General features: G+C 36.0%; 1 protein-coding gene across 5 annotated transcripts in view; it reads left to right on the top strand.

Moving 5' to 3' along the window:
• The window catches only part of IL16 (interleukin 16), a 162075-nt gene that overhangs the window by 52491 nt on the left and 95499 nt on the right, over positions 1 to 14085 (top strand). The window lies entirely within an intron of this gene.

A 14085-nucleotide genomic window follows, 5' to 3' on the forward strand; every position in this document is an offset into this window, starting at 1 on the left:
ATTCTGCTTAAGCCCAGAGAGAGAACCCTGACCAATGGATAGAAGCTATAGGTCTGCAGAGTTAGGCTTGATGTAAGAAAGGAACTTAAGGACAATTATCCTATGATAAAATGAACTGCTTATGAGGGAGTGACTCTCTGTTCACTCCAATTATGAGCAAAGACTGAATGATCAATTATAGGGGACTTTGTACTTTGTCCATCAGACAACATCAGACAGCAGAACCCCAGGTTGAAGGGTCTTCAGAAATCACCTAGTGCAACATATATTTGAACAGGGAGCTTCTCATTCATGTCCCTAAAAAGTGGTCATTCAGCCTGTACTTGCATACCTCCAATAGAGTGTTTGAGTATATTCAGTGTAGTGGGCTCTCACTACCTCCATATTCTATTTTTGGGCAGCTCTAATTATTAGGAAGTTTTTCCTCTCATCATGCCCAACTCTGTCTTTCTGTAAATTTCATCCATCACTCCCAAGTCTGCTCTCTGGAGCCAAGTAATACAAATGTAATTCCTCTTCCAGGTCTATGAATTTATGATTGACTACTGCAATGAAGAACAGTATTGTTATTCAATCAAGGTCTTTATTAAGTACTATTGGCTTTCTGATGGCTTCAAGGAAACACTGTCTTGATAATCTTGACAATTAAAGAAAGTTATAATCGAACCTAGATCCTTACTGAATAGGAATTCTTTTTTTTTTTTTTTTTTTTTTTTATGTGTGTGGCTCCAAGACTAAGAAAAGTACCTGGCACACAGTAGGTACTTAATAGATTTTTGTAGAATTGAATGCAATTGAATTCAGCAAGGTGCTTAATATATTCTTGTGGAATTGAATTTAATTGTATTCATTATTATCATTGTAGAACTGCTGGTGAGATGGAAAATATATTTTAATTTATAGATGGGTACTTTCAAATTTAAATAAGGCAGGTTGTTTCACATAAGTCAGAAATATTATTAAAATTATGGGGGTTATGAGGGAAAAAAGTTGATACTTTGCATTATTTTTCCTTTCAAATGAGATAATGTATGTTAAGGTATCTCATAAAGTACTATAAAAACTTGAGCTGTTGTTGGTATGGCAATGGCTTCCTGGGGCATGGACTTTGTTTTTGCTTTTTTTTTTTTATATCTTCATCCCTTAGCTCAGTATCTGGCACATAGGACACTTAAGAAATACTTATTTGGGGCAGAAAGGTGGCATAGTAGATTGAAAGCTGATCCTGCAACCAGGAGGACCTAAATTCAAATACAACCTCAGCCACTTACTAGTTGTGTAGCCTGGGCAAGTCACTTAAACCTGATTACCTCAAAAAAGAAAAAAGAAAGAAAGAAAGAAGAAAAAAAGATACTTATTCACTGTTGATTCAGTGGCAATGTTACTGAAGATAGCTAACTTTCCTCCTTGCCATTTCTCTTGAAAGTTTGATTTATTTTTTTAATCTTGAAAGTTCCACTTTTTTTGTTTTTGTTTCTATCTGAGAACAGAAAATAATAATGGTCTAATGACAAGAAAGCAGTCTTGAAGTCTGGAAGATTGAGTTTAAGTCAACTCCTGCCTCTGGCATACACTGGCTACATTGGAAGGTTACTTAATCTCTCAATGCTCTGGACCAGGGCTTCTTAAAGTTTTTCCGTTTACGACCTCTTTTTGTCCCACAAATTTTAATGACTTCAGAGTATATAAGTATGTAAAATCCATATACATATCATATACTAATAACACATCATAATTTTGTGACCCTCACATTCAGTTATGGTATCCCCACATGGGGTCAAGAGTAATAAGCTGAGTGTCTAGGAAACTCTTTGAGACTAGAAGTTGCCAAGATGTACATTAATAGGGGAGTTACTTCATCTTGGATTTCCTTATGCTAATGAAATTAGTCTTTTCCCTTCCTTCTGCCTAATTTTATTTGTTAAAGAAAGGTTTCATCATGCTACACGATCATAGCTAATTCATGTAATGTAGTGGTAGCTCAGTTTCCTAATCTATAAAATGAGGGGGGTTTAATTATAGCATTTCAAAAGTTACTTCCAGATCAAAATTTCTATAGAATTTTTGCAAGATTGGAGTTTGAAGAAATTGTAAAGCTCATTTATTGTCATTCATATTAGACCTCTTCTTTTCCATTGTCATTCATATTAGACCTCTTCTTTTCCTGCTTCACTTATCTCCTTGCACTCACAGATACCTGGATCTCCCCTGAAGGTACTCCATCCTTTGATGCCCTCTTTAGTACTGAATGTACCTTCTCTCGTGGATCTTTGTCACATTGGGGTGGAAGGAGCTGTAGAAATGTTTCTTGTAGGTCATTGACCCTCCCAGGTTCTCCCCATATCACCATACCACTTCCTGGCTTTCCTTCTTTGACTTTCAATCCATCCAGATCTTAGTTCCCATTCCCTACCAGTATCCTGAGGTTGGCTCACTGTTATTTCTTTCTACCTTACCTATAGCTGGGAAATTTCATTTACATGCAGATATTTCCTAAAGATTCTTGCCGCCCAGTTTTTTAACCCCACCAGTTTCTAGAATCTGTACTATCATTCCCTGTCAACCATAGTCAGGGATAGTCATTCCTTGATATCCTTCTTACTTACAAGAGATCCACTTCCATAGTCCACAATAGTGAAATCTCTACATCTCAACATGATGTCTTGCCCTGCCAGCTTTTTCTGTGTCTTACTCTTCCTTAATACAATCTCTACCCTCGGAGATTTTCTTCCTTTCTGAGTTGGCCCAGACCATCATCTCTGATATGATCTATTTTCCTTTTTTAAACTCTTGACTCTTTAGTTCAAGTTCAAACTGTCATCAGCACTTGAATTCCTTGTCCCATTGATGTGCTGACTCATTTTTTTCTAAACCCCTCTTCCCCTTACCTACTGTCTTACTTAGATTGCTCCCTCCTATCATCTACTTTCTTTTTTCTGACTCTAATGCTCCTGGAGGAAGGTACACAAGCAAATGACTGGATCCACTGGAGCCAACTCAAGCTTAGTTTTGATATAGGAATAATTTTTAATTGGTCACTGCATTGATTCCTCATAATTACTATTTCAAAACTTCTGATCCTCTCCCCTCACTTAGCAGTGAAGTTTATACTTTATTGAAAAGTGCTTTATACTTTTATGTATATACTTTATGTGAAAAGATTATATATACTTTATACTTTAGTGAAAAGATTAAAGTTATCTGTGATTTCCCACTTCCAATAATCTTCAAGTCATGCCCATCTTCTACACCATTGCTCCAGGTTCAGAGGGTGATGTGACCCTTATCAAAAGCAAATACTTATGCCCTTGATCTCATTCTTTCTCATCTCCTCACACAGCATTTCCCTTTGGTTATTTCCCCTCTCTCCTTACTTTTTAACCTCTCTGGATCTTTCTCTATTTCTTATAAGGATGTTGAAGTAAAGATTTGATCCTGTTATTCTCATATTCTCATATGAGGATATCATATTCTTCCTTTTCATGAATAAATTCTGGGACTGAAGTGAGATGGGAGAACTGTTTCTACTCCTTGCTTCCATTTTTTTGCTTCCATTTATTTTTCAACCTCTTACAATATGACTTTCATTTCTACTAATAGAATAAATCTGTTCCCTCAGAGTCAGCAGTGATCTCTTTTAATGATTGTCTTGTAGACATTTTAAACTCAACATGTCCCAAATTGGACTTACTATCCCTCCCCACCCCTTCCCACCCCAAGAAAATCTTTATTTTTCTAACTTCCCTATTATTGGTAAAGGTATCATTCATTGTCTTTTGAGTGACTAAGGTTTTAAGGTCCTTTCCTTGACTATTCACTCTCCCTAACCCCTCCTCCCCATTTCCATTTTTTGGTCAAGGCCTATCTCTTTTATCTTTGTAACTTCGCTCATATATACACACTTTCCTTCTCATCTCATTCAATAAACTCCAGTAACTCTCTACATCTCCAAGATCAAACAAAATTCTCTCTTGGGGTTTCAATGTCCTTTATAATTTGTTTTCCAACATCCTCTGCTTCCTCCCGTTTCCATTATCCCAACTCTTTCCTTAATCCCAACTACAGAACTAGTGACATTAGACTGCTTACTGCTCTTCACCTAAGGCTCTCCCTTTACTATCACTAAGTATGTTCATTGACTTTCTCCTAAGTATATAGTACTCTCTGTTTTCATCTCTGCCTCCTACTTTCCTTGGCTTTGATTCCTAAAGGAAGGAGCTAATCTTCTACAGGAAGTCTTTAAGGATCCCTCTTAATTCCAGTGTCTCTCCTCTGTTGATTATCTCCAGTTTATATTCTCTACTTTATCATGTTTGTAACATAGTTATTTGCATGTTGTCTCCCCCCATTAGATTGTGAGATCCTTTGGAGTTGGGACTTTTTTAAAAAAAAAACCTTTCTTTGTATTCCTAATGCTTAGCACATTGGCTGGCACATTGTAGATACTGAATAAATGCTTATTGACTGAGTCACTGACTTTATTGCTAACTCCAATGACCCTTTTTTCAGTCTTTATCCTTCTTAACTTTTCTGCAGCATCTCACACTATAGACAACTCCCTCCTTCTCTACACATTCTTCTCCCCCTGAGCATTAATGAACATTGTTCTGTGGTTATCCTCTTCCCTTCTAAATCCAGTTTTTTCCATCTCCTTTACATATTCATCATTTGTGTCTCATAATCTTTGAATGGAGATACAATATGACTCTGGCCAGGGTCTGCTTCTTTTCACCCTCAGTATTAGGGCTTCCTAATCTTTTTGTGTGTATCATGGATCCAGGGATATATTGGAGTCATAGTGACTCTTGAAAGTTAATGGTAAAATTTTCAGTGAGTATATTTGATGCAGTTAATGGCAGTGCAGAGAGTTGAGTTGTGAGAATACTTTTTGGCACAGGTTCGATGTGAAAGAATTCATGAATTCGAAAAGTTTGACTGGCAAAAGGAAAGTTTTATTGGCATGAAAAGTCAGCTTTGCTAGGAAGACTGACTTCCTCAGTGGCAAGGTCCTGGTAGAGAAATAATTAAAGGTTTTCACTGAGAAAAGGTTCGCTTCACAGTGGGCAGGAATCCCGACAGGCAGCTATGCCAAGGAGAGAGGTTCCTTGACGAGGCATAATCCTACTTCGGACATTATGCAAGTTATAAGTTTAAAATTGTGTTTTTTATAGGAAATCTGAGACTGAGGTTTCAATTGAATGAGATTCCTTCAATGTTGTCACTGCCCCTAGACCTAGATTTCCAATTAAATGAGATCAGCTAAGTTCCAGCTACTAAAAGTGGTCCTGAACTAATTTTTAACTCAGTAGAGGATGCAGCTAGTCCCATCAAGATAACAAAATAAAGCCACTTTATCTTGATTTCCTGAGGTGGGCCTCTCCCAGAGGAGAGTTTCTCAGAGTTCACCCCTATGGCTTCCCCCCCATAGTCAGGGAGGACATTTTCAGGGTTTCCCACATAACATTCAGACCTTGGAAATCACCAGACACTACATGTCAGGATTTGATTTATTTTGTTGATTGACTAAGTTTAAAGTAATGGAGATAATGTTAATAAGGTAGACCAAATTTAAAAGGATGTCATGTTTTTGGAAATTTGATTGTTAAACATTTACCAGCATAACTCTCCATGAAAACTATTGGCAATATGGCAAAGCCTATGCACCCTTCATAGAGCAATTTTTGCTGCTTATATTAATGGTTGAAAGAAATGCTACATTTCAGTTTGAGATTCTAGTTGATTTATTAATTTAAAAATGAACATCTCTTCGATTTACAGTTGCAACTGGATAATTTATATATATCCTAACTAAATGCCAGCTCACAGTGTTTTCTGGGCGGCTAGGAAAATAAACTTGGATTAAACAAAAAAATTTCCAAAAACAAATCTTTAAGAGAGAATGCAGGCTTTGAGACAAGAATTCACATCCTGACCCTTAATAGCTAGCTGATTTGGATGAGTCGCTTAACCTTCAAATGCCTTCAGAAGAAGAGCTCTCTCCTCTCTCTCTCTCTTTTTTTGATCTTTTTTTTTCTTTTCTTTTGGATAATCTACAAAGTACAAACATAAAAACAGCAGCTCTCATTTATACTTAAAGAAAGAGGAACTTGGCAAAATGTAATCTACATGTAATTCTCCAAGTTTCCTATTTGTCAATTTATAGTTTCAGTTACTTTACACTGCAAATTTTCCCTAAGAATTTTCAGTTAGGGGTAACAGCAATAATTAATTTGACTTTCATTTAAATGTGAATTAACTTTAGTTATCCAGTTGCATCAGTGAATACTAAAAAGATTCCCTTAATTTTCAATTTTTTAAATGAGTCAATCAGAAAAACTTGTCTTTTAAATCTTTAATGAACTGATTTCTCAAATGATTAACATTTAAAAATTTTTTTTGGCTCTTAACTTTAAAGCTAATTGATTGAAGTTAATATCTGTGTTACAATCTATTCAGTCCCACTCCCTGAGGATCATCATTCGTTTAGCCATTCATTGAACAAATATTGAGGGTCATTTTTTATTGATCCCAAACCATTCCTTCTTTTGTTCATCTGCTCATGAATTTGCATCAGTAATTCTGCTTTTCTGGGTTAAGATATCAGCACCTTCCCTTTACTTACAGTACTGGAAGTGAAAAAGTTCATTTTAAGAAAGTCTTCCAATGTATCTTGTAAAGCTTCTGACTTCTGACTATAAGACTTTGCTTTATATAGAGGATGCTGATACTTAAGTTCAACTTTGCATAGTCTTATAAATGCCAGAAAAATCAGTACTACTAGCACATCAGCTATGCAGGGATAGAAAGCTGAAGCATAATTATGGATGCTATCTACTAGAATATCTGGAGGAAAACATGATATGTAAGAAAAGTTTGCAGAAAAGTGGATACCTTTTCCCAAATCTCATTTACTAAGAAAATATTCTGGTTTTTTGCTTTATGCTATAAAAATGGAAATATTAGTTTCATCATTATCTCCCCAAAGTTGTTGTTTCAAAGAATTGAAAAGAAAGGGGGGGGGGGTTGCTGAACAATTGAAGAGTGAATGAACAAAGTATAGTGCAGAGTGTGTGTGTGTGTGTGTGTGTGTGTGTGTGTGTTTATATATAAATTTTATTTTACTGAGTTTAATTGAGGTTAAGTAACTTGCTTAGGATCACAGACGTAGTAAATGTTCAGTGTCTGAGGCTGGATTTGAATTCAGATCCTCCTGACTTTAGGGCTGGTACTCCATCTACTTTGCTTTCTAGTTGCCCTTCAAAGTATAGTATATTAATGTAATGGATTATTCTTGATCATTATGAAAGACTGAAAGGCATGGTGTTAGAGAAATTGGAGAAGACTTGCATGAACTAATGTAGAGTGCAGTTACAAGAAAGCAATTTTTATGGTGACTATAATATTATAAATGAAAATGACTTTGAAACAATAGTCAATTTGTATTAATGTAATTTCCAATCATGACTTCAGAAAACTAGTGAATTATGCTTTCCTATTTTGTGGCAGAAAAGTATTGGAGGTACATGATGAGCCATACATTTTTAGATCTAGCCAATATGTGAATTTGTTATGATTGACTAATTAATTAAAAGGAAGGCTTTTACTTTTTAGTAGGGGAGATTTGTGGTTGGGAGTAAGAAATAGTGATATTTATGCAAAAAAGAAAAAAAGTTCAAACATACAAATAAACAAATATATATATATATATAGAATAGAGGAGAGGGAAGTTTGGAAGGGCAATAGAAACTGGGTAATGTTGGCAATATTATGTTAAATTTAATATATACTTGAAAATCATAAACTACACATAGTATAGTTTTATATATACTCCTTTCTATTCTTTGGATTTATAAACGTTCAAATTTGATGATATTTGTCAAATACAAAATAATATAAGAAATTTTTAAAAGGAACAAAAGGAATGAAGTAGGTAACTATTACTCACATATTATGATTTGATATTATAATCAAAAAAGATTTTCCCTATGAATTTCAGTGAATTAGGCAATACCCCCCAGGAAGGTTACTCTTTAAGGTTTTATTTCTAGGAGTCCTCTATTAACATTCCTGGAGGGATAGGATGTTAAGCTGTTATGAGCTATTTTAATACCTTGTGTATGAATTCCATGATAGAGTATTTGTGGATCCCATAGCCTTCACCTAATGAATAAGAGAGCAGGGTCTTAAGGAAATAAGACACAGGAAGAAGAACAAGGATCAAGGAAGGGTATAAGTAGAGATCAAGAACAGCACAGAAAGGGGAGGTGGCAGGATAGCAAAGACAAACGTAAATAGTTTTTCAATGACCTGGTATGATCCTACTTTAAAAGTACTTGGTAACAATCTCCTCTTTTATTTGGTGGTTGTGAATGAGATTCAATATTGGCATCATGGGATTATACAAAGGTTAAAGTAAAATTTTTGAAATAATCTATAAAGGAAGTAAAGGGGCTGACAATGAAAAAAGCCAGCAACCAGAACAATGATGTCCTTTATTTAGATGCAGCCTGATTTTCCTGTGACTTGCATATGCCCAGAAATGTACTATGGGATTGAGAGATTGTGGCTGGTTATTTGACACTAGAAAAGACAGTCATATCCGTCTGGTAGAGGGCAAGCTCACTGTGTGGGTGGGAATTACTTTTCAAACCCACCTGATTTTCAAGTCATAGTTTGGCAAGAAAGTTATTAAATGAAGAAATCCGACTTGTTTCTATTTATTTGGGGGGGGGGGCAGCCATTATATGGGATAGGGTACCAGAGCCCCTGGTACCATAAAGAGCCAGTTTTAATCACCTATTATAAACCACAACAGATTTAACAGAAACCCAGACTTCTTTCCTCTTTTCAAAATGTCAGTCAAGTCACTCTCATATGCTTAATTAACTGACTCACTATTTTCTTGCTGCCAGCACAAAGCACCAGTTTATTCCATTTCAAGCTCAGTGTATATGCATGGTGAGGCTCAGGATGAGAGACATAGGATTCACTATCCTCCAGCAGTGCCATGGTTACACTCCTTTCAAAATAACATCTGGATTGAGAAATTTGGAGATTGCTCTGTCTCTTTCTCTGTCTCTCTGCCTCTGTCTCTGTCTCTCTGTCTGTGTCTCTCTCTGTCTCTCCATCTCTCTGTCACTCTCTCTGTTCTGTCTATTTTCCTCTCTCCTTCTCTCTCCTTCCCTCTCTCTTTGCTTCTCCTTCTTTTTCTCTCTCCCTCTTTCCCTCCCTCCCTACCCCCTTCTCTCTCCCATAAATGTATAACATAAAAATTAAAGGAAAAGGAATTATGGAATCAGCCAAGATAAAACCATTCTAGTGTGGCATATATTTGGCAGGACCCAAAAGGATTAAATCATTAGTCCCATTACATGCTGGATTGGTAGATGGAAATGCACTTTGGATCCAAATTAAGCACTGACCTAGCAGTCAGCACCTCTAAAGATCAGAGAATCACTGAAGTTAATTTCCTAAAGTCAACAACAAAAAAAAGAAAAACAAGTATACCTAGGATTATTGGGAGGAAAAACAGATAGTAGCTTTGTGCCATAGAACACATTAGAGGAGAGAGAACAGGATTGGTGGGAGGAAATCCATGGAGTCTAGTATCAAATAACCAGTCTCAGTCTCCTGAGAACAAGGAGGCAGCCTTGTGAGGCTAAAGGTGGAGAGAAGAGGTCCCCAAGAAACATAAATTCAATCCCCAAAATGTTTCAAGCTGTATCAACACAGGGAAATTTTATTCTTAGCTTTTCAACTCAGAATTGACTCTATGCTTATATCCTTCCCCCCCATTTAACCCTCCTCCTTTTTCTGAACCTGTGATTTCTTCTATATAAGAAACTTCTAACATGGAAACTCCCCCTCCCAATACAGATCCATAACTTCTAGTTATATTAAGAAAGCTTCCTGAGACACTGAAACATTATATACTTTGCCTGGGGTCAGGGGTGAGAGTTGGAGGTAGGGAGCATACAATTAGCATGTACCAGATTGAACTCACACAAAGTCTATCCACTGGACATCCTGCTTTCTCTGGACCTTTAAAATGCTAAAATGTTCTTCAGGACTATGGAGAATGTCCCAATCATTTGGCACTTGAATCATTGAAATGGAAAGCAAATTCTATAATCTTGACATGCTAAACAAGAGAAAGAGGCTAATAGAAGGCCACTGAATCAGAGAAGACAACTTCACATAGTAATGGTACCCTAAGGTGGATAAAGCACTTACCTTATGGCCCTTTGGGGAAGACAAGTTCATGTGTTACTAAATCCACTTTGCAGATGAGAAAATGGAGGCTCAGAGATGTAAAATTACTTGCCCAAAGTCACATCATAGCTAATAAGTTGCAGAGCCTCAATTCAAACTTTGATCTTCCAACTTTAAATCCATTGTATATTCTATTACATCACACTGTCTCAAATAAAAATTTTTTATCCATTAGATTTTATCCATTTTTTAAAAGTTATGATAACTGCTGTAGGTGTCAGGGACTCAGACATAATATTCTTGCTACACATTCATGACCAAAATGATGACAGTGACTTTGTGTACCTAGGACTGAGTGTTTCTGACGCAACTGACTAGCAATGGATAGAACATTTTGGGCCTGGTGTCAGGAAGATCTGAGTTAAAATCTCAGACATTTATTACTTATATGATCCTAGAAAAGTCACTTGTTGCCTTGGTTTTCTTAACTATCAACAGGGGCTAATAACCACACTAATCTAACAGGGTTATTGGGAGATTCAAATGAGATACTATTTGGTAAACTGCTTAAAGGTAACTGACACATAGTAGGCACTATAAAATGTTTATTCCCTTCCTCCTTTTAGCCCTAACTTATTATTCACATGGACTATATTGTCCGTGTAGTTTTCTTGGCAGAAATGCTGGAGTGCTTTGCTAATTTTGGTGAATTAAGGCAAACACAATTAAGTGACTTGTCCTGGATCACACAGGTACAAAGAGGATGGATTTGAATTCATCTTCCTAATTCTAGACCCAGCGTTTTATCCATTGAGCCACCTGGCTGCCTTCAAAGTTGCTTATGTAGCCACGCTCTTTTTTTTTTTTTTTCAGTTTCCTGTACTCAAAATTAATTTCTCTTTTTAATATAGCAAATAGATTAATTATAAATCTGTAAATCTTTTTTAGCAGAAGATCTGACTCTAGGTCAAGTTTAGAAATAGTGGTTTTCCTTCCCCTCTCATTTTGTGCTTTCTGACACTTCTGGGTACTCCTTTCTCTGTACCCCCTCCTCTAACCCCACTTTACTCTCTGCCCAACATTCCTTACACTAACACCCTACCTAGACCTGTCCTTCTTTGGAATGTTCTGTGACACACAGCTACTCAACCACTTTCCTTCCTCCAAAAAACTACCATCCTTTTAGTGCAACAATCATAGCAAGGAGGTAGAGATAAAACTAATCCACCATAAGGTGATGAACTTTCCCTGCTAAACCTTCACAATCCTTCAGTCACTTAAAATCATGATTTATCAAATCTGGAAGGAACCTTTTTTGTTGTTATTCAGTCATGTGACTCTTCATGATGACTCCATGGACCCCAAGATGAATCTTCCTGACTTCCTGACTCTAAGCTCAGAACTCTATCCACTAGGCCGCCTAGTGCCTGAAAGGAACCTTAAATATTCTGTAATCCAACTTCTTCATTTTATAAAAGAGTAAACAGCAGTGCAAATCTCTTCTCCAAGGTCCCACAGCTAGTGGCAGTGACAGTTAGTAGAACCTGGGTTTTCTGATTCACAGATTAATGTTCTTCCTGACACATCATGTTACCTCTCTATTTTAAATGTCTTTTGTATATAATTATACCCCTTTCATTTTTCCTAATATTCCTCCTTCTCTAACCAGAGAACCATTCCTTATGATAGGAGAAAAAAGAGAAAAACCAAAGAGTTCAGCAAAGAGAACCAATATAACAGATGAATCTTAAAATATATGCCCCCCACTCTCACCCCTGCAGAAAGAAGGATAGGGGGATTCTCATCTTTCTCATCTATGATCAAATTTGGTCCTTATATTTACACACCGTTCAATTTTTTTGCTTTTGTTTTTGTCTCCCCCCCCCCCAATATTGTTGCAGTAATTGTATACATTGTCCTTTTGTTTTTATTAACTTCATTTTGGATCAGTTGATATAATTTTTCATACCATGCTACCTCTCATAATCCTCTTGTTTGAAATTCACTTTCTAGCTCAAAAATTCTGATTCCCAGATTAACATTCACCCTTACACATTATGTTACCTTCCTTTAAAAATGTCTTTTGCATTTATACCCTTTATTTTTTCATAATATAACCCCTCCTTCCCTATAGAATCAAAGAATCTATAACCCATGGCATTTTACTGAAAGTGTGAAGTAGATAGGATTTGTGTTTGTATGTGGGTGGGGGGGGGGGGGGGGGGGGGGATGATGGTGTGTGTGGGGATGAGTCTTTCCAGATCTCTAAAATTAAACTCAAGAGGTAAGGGCTGGTCTTGATTGGCAGTTTATTCTTTTGGCAGTGAATGAAAGGAAATACATATCCCATGATACTAGGGCTGGAAAACTTAGGGAAACCCACTTGCCTAGCAAACGGGCCAATTTGATTTGAAAATACTCTACAAGTGTGGCTGACTTTGTTGTCTCGTTCACCTAAGGAAAACCAGGCAGCACAGCAAGAGCTACAGGAGAGGGGAAAAAATCAATAAATTGAATGAGAACTCAAGAAGCCAAGAAACATTAAAGAATAAACTCTAAACAAATTGGCAGCTGGCACTTTAACCAATCTGTTCCTTACACAACACACCACATCTGTTTTGAATTAGCTTTATGTAACATCAAGTCATTTTAATCATCCTTAGCACATACCAATCAATAGCAGTTCACATTTCTGTAGAGCATTTCAGGTTACCAAGGACTTTCTTCACCACAATTCTCTGAGGTGGATAATACAGGTATTATAACCTCCCTCTATGTTTATATGTATTTTTGAGGGGGAAGAAACAAGTTTAAAGAGGGTAAGTCACTTGCCCTCACATAGTGGTAGAAATTGAAGCCAGGTCTTAATCAAAACCCAAACCCTTTCCTACTATATCACTTTGATTCCTAGCAAAACTTATTCCTGAAATATTTATGCCTAGATTTATTTGGAGGATTTTCAACTATTGGGTAGTCAAGACATCCTATTATAACTTATCTGAGTTGTGATATTGTCTGCATATATCAATAAATATATTTATTTTGAAAATAAAAATAAGAATTTATCCTGATGTATGTGTTTTTAGGTATGTGTATATATGGATAGGTATGTATGTATACATATAAATATATATTTATATACATACATATATACATATCTCAGTCTATTGATCTATTTATCTAAATTTATCAGGGAAAATTTTCTAACTTTTCATTTTAAGATTCAAGACATTCTGAGTTATGATAAGTCCCAGGGCAGGAACAATCACCACATAATGTTTAGATTGTACAGCACTTTATGGATTTCAACCACTTTCATGTCTGTTGTATTATTTTTTTGATGACCACAACTGTCAAGTAGAAAAAAAGAATAATAAGAACTCACATTTATACATTACTTCACAGTAGGCAAAGATCTTTCAAATAATGGATCTAAAGCCATTTGATGTGAGAAGGTCAGGAATTATTTTTCCTATTTTATAAATAGGTTGGAAGTAAAATGAGTTTTCCAAGTCTCATTGTCTGCAGGTAGAAGAGCTAAGAGTAATATTAAATCTCCTGACTTCTACTCTAATGAAGTAATTACTGTACCAGGCTTTGGCTTAAATCCAAAGAGAAACAGTTTGAAAATTATCCATAAGTTTTAGTGCTCTGTAAACTAAAAATGAGTCAGTTGTCCTATAAGACAGCCAAAAACAATCTGCTTCTTTTCTAAGCTACACCAAAAGAAATATAGTACCTAGGATAAAAACAAAAACAAAAAAGTAATAATATCTGTATGATATTTTCTCTCCTGGTCAATCCATGAAAGGAGAATGATGTTTAATCCTGGGCATCATTTTTGATATATATTTGATATTATACTTGTCTTCT

Source organism: Sarcophilus harrisii, chromosome 2, assembly GCF_902635505.1.
Source record: "Sarcophilus harrisii chromosome 2, mSarHar1.11, whole genome shotgun sequence".
Lineage (NCBI taxonomy): Eukaryota > Metazoa > Chordata > Mammalia > Dasyuromorphia > Dasyuridae > Sarcophilus > Sarcophilus harrisii.